This window comes from Pholis gunnellus (genome assembly GCF_910591455.1).
Source record: "Pholis gunnellus genome assembly, chromosome: 1".
NCBI lineage: Eukaryota > Metazoa > Chordata > Actinopteri > Perciformes > Pholidae > Pholis > Pholis gunnellus.
This window is the reverse complement of record NC_136528.1, coordinates 5,957,353-5,961,354: the sequence shown is the minus strand read 5'-3', so window position 1 is coordinate 5,961,354 and position 4,002 is coordinate 5,957,353.

The following is a 4,002-nucleotide window of genomic DNA, read 5'->3' as shown; positions in this document are numbered from 1 at the left end:
TGCAGCTGGAGGTTTGACCGACTTTCTTTTGTCCTCGTGCTGTCTGATAATAATAAAACATCCTGCAGAGTGTTCAGGTCAGTATGTTGTAGAGTTTGGAGCTGGGAGGAGATATTTTAGTTCTTTTCGTTGTTTCCATTGACGATGTTACGGGACTCAAAGTTGGAGCACGAAACTCACTCGAATCATCGGATTTAACAACCGTGATCAACAACATATTTGGTTCTCTCATGAAAAATCAAACTGAAAACATAATCTGCAGCCGGAGTCGCATCACTTTTAATTTCTTTCTCCACATTTTGTTTTTCAACGGTAACAACGAAACAGTCTGAATTCTCCACAGCTCTGATTTCTGATTCACGTCTTCTCCAAAGCTTATCGGTATTTTACAAAGAGTCATGTAGTAAATTGAGAAATAAATATTTGCCCTGTTTTATTAAATTAAAATAGATTATTGTAAATTTACATGGGGGAAATCCTGTTCTTCTGAATTAATGAGAATCCGAAGAGAAGCTCTCATTTACTGGATTTCATGGAAGTAAACATGTCTGTTTGGTTTAATCCAGTTTTATTTTGCTTTGGGTTTGAGACGTTGGAATACTTGTGTTTTTAAGTTAAAAAAGACGATGTTATTAAACTTTGCTTTACTCCAGGATCAGTTGAACCGATGCTTCACAGATTTAAGAGAAAGCATCTGAAATGGATTCAGGCCGGCAATGTGCTGACTCAACAGATAACCTGGAGCTAGAGAGGAGAAGTCAGCGGCTAGATACTTTTTCATCCTGTTTGATTGTGCCATAAATTACAAGACGTCACTTACAACACTTTGGAGTGTGACGTCTTTCTAATTACATATTTTTAAAATACTTTAAGGAGGCGGGGTTAAAGGAAGCGTGCTCTGTGGGCCCATTGGTGCAGAAGATCGCTGGAAGCGCCGGCTACTTTTATACTAGAAGTCAAACGTTTTGTGCTTCTACTGAGCAACACGGACTCCGACGCCGTATCCAGTTCTCTTCATATACAAACATATAAACCTACCTTTTTATTGAGTTTCTTTAAAAGACACGTGTGTTTTTGACACACTGTCCCTGGCGTCCAAAAAGTATTTAGAGCGTCATAGTTTGAACTTAACCTTGATTACAACGATCATAAACACCAGTGACACCTGGTGGTTCAAACAACAACATAACCTATTTCTCATATTTTTAAACCTTCTGAAACTTCTTATCTGACAGAGGAAGTACTCAGAACTGTACTTGTGTAAAAGTAGTAATACTACTTAAAAGTCCTGCTGTCAAATATTGACTTAACGGCAGACTTGGAGCATCAAAATGTGCCAAAAGTTCAGAATGGATCATTTCATCATATTACATTATTAGATTATAATCATTGATGCATAAATTAGTTCATTTTAATGTTGCTGCTGGTAAAAGTGGAGCAATTTGGAACTACTTTGTATTCACTTTATCTGCTTATGACTTCCTCCTTTGTGATCAATGAAGTTTAATTTCAAACTATAATATGACATTGTAATGTATTTGTTGATAATATTTATCAGAATCTACAATGTAACTATTGTCTAGAGTGAAAGTATGACAATACTTCCCTCTCAATACTTAAGGAAAGTACAAGTACCTCAATGTTGTACTTTAGTTAATGTACTTAGTTACTTTACATGACTCGATGGATATTTTGTTTAAAATAAAACAGTTTGATAAACCCTGACATCAGGAACATTAAAATAAAAGCTGAGCTCGAGTCAAAGATACGAAAGTCAGCAGACGGTTTTATTAAATTGACAAATTTTTATCTGTACAGCAAAATCAAACTTCACAATGATAAATCTGTTACGTCGTCGTTTCACGTGGCGTAATGTAAAAAGAAAAAGCACAACGATAAAGTTTGTTCACGAAGAGACAAAAGGTTATGAAGACGCTCCACAACGTTTTCACAGGTAATCTGCAGCTTCCGCTCCGTTAACTTCTGTAAATGAGCAGAAAACGTTGTGTTGATGCTGCTCACGCTCATCTGTGTAAAATCATTCACAAATATTAATATTTCAAACAAAAAAGCTGCGAGACATTTACTAAAAAGAAAGCTGAGGTTACTTTTTAGAAATCTTTTTTTATCTTTCCAGATGAACGAGGCTCGATGTGACGTGCATCGAGTTAAAGTGCAAAATTAAATATTCATCAAGCAGAAAAAAATACTAAATGTTTGCATCTCTTTAGTTACAACTGAAGTAATTTACCTGCAAAAGAAAAGAACATGGTTATGTCTCAAAAGTCAAATCAAAAGTTAAATACACAGATTTTTCCATCCGGCTTTGATTCATTTAAGTCAAACATTCTTTGTAACTTTCCTTGAATCTTACTTTCTGTTGCCTTTTTCTAAAATGCATCAAATAGTAAAATAACGGTATTTAGATCACGACGAGGCGCTAAAAATGTAAAGTCTGTTTAATGTCACCTGGTTAAAGTCTCCCAGTACACGTATCTCTGCTCATATGTGAAAATGTACATCTGGTATTAGACGGCTCAAGCTTCAGGCAGTCGAGACCGTTTACAGCAGCTTTAAATTTAGTTCTTGGACGCTGAAGAACAAGCCGTTAGCTTAGCTTAGCATACAGACTGGAAGCAAGGGGAAACCGCTAGCCTGGCTCTGTCCAAAGTTAAAAACGCTCCCATCAACCGATCACGGACGAACACGTCATGTCTGTGTGTTTCATTTGTACATAAACAGGAGGGGAAGAAATGAATGCAGCATAATATCTTAATATTTTGTAACAATATTGTATCGATACACGGACGAAGTATGGATCTCTTATTATATAAGTATTGCAAAAAACAATAACGTAGTGTTGGTCCGTCTGTCTGCTCGACTGACGAACGCGTTTAGCTGCAAGAAAAATAGCTGAAGTGAGTAGAAACTTTATCTTTTTAGATATAAATCGCAATACTAAGCATTTAGCATTGCAACAAGATTGAATAGTGACTAAAGTATTGAGATAATATCTCTTTATCCGGGCCTTCAACCTCACGGAGATGACGGGTCCTCTTCTAGGAGTCCGCCATGTTTCTACAGAAGCCCAGAATGGACAAACCAAACACCGACTCTAGAGAAAGACTTTCACGTGTTTCACGTCAACACGGATATAGTTTCAGTTGGTTGCAATCTGAAAGTTCTCCACCAGGAGGCGCTAAACCCTAAACACCAGACTTTAACGTTTCTATTTGTGAACAGATCAAACTAATGAGATGCAGTCTGATAATTAGTGAGCTTTAGAGGTGTTGGAAGCTGTATTTTCTTTGGACGGAGCCAGGCTAGCTGTTTCCCCCTGCCTCCAGTCGTTATGCTAAGCTAGGCTAATCGCCTTCACGCTATTTTTGAGAGAAAAGGCTGTTCTCTTGCAACTCTTTCTGTGTAAAATAGCATTTCGGTGCCATTTTCAGACAGTGTTTTGGCTCACGTTTGAAGTTCATCTACCGGTTGTGTACATGCAGGAGTGTAAATACACTTTAAACGTAGACAAACACATTCCTTCTTTAGTTTTTGTCGAGGTAATACAACTTAGAACTGGGCCTGAAATCATTTCGACGTGTTAGCAGCTCAGTGCAGGTGTAATAGTCAGGTCTGACCTCTGACGTTTGAAAATAAAGGAACTTAGTATGAAGAGAAAACCAGCAGTTTTTACATGTTTGTTCAGATATAAACTGCAGAAGATGAAGCCTCTCTGTGTGTTACGTGACAGATTATGTTCATTAAAGGCAACAGAGAACGGGGGGGGGCGACATGTTGAAAACAGAAGAATCCAGAAGAACGTGACCCGGTCCACGAGCGACGAGGACTTCATGATGAAGGATGAAGGAAAAGCTACGGGCTCGTCAAGTTTGAGTGCGATTTCAGGCGTCCGCTAGTCGCTCAGAAAGAAACGACTTCCTGTTGCTCTACATGCTCCAGTCTTCAGTTAAATATCAGGAAAAATCAAATAAAAGCATCAGG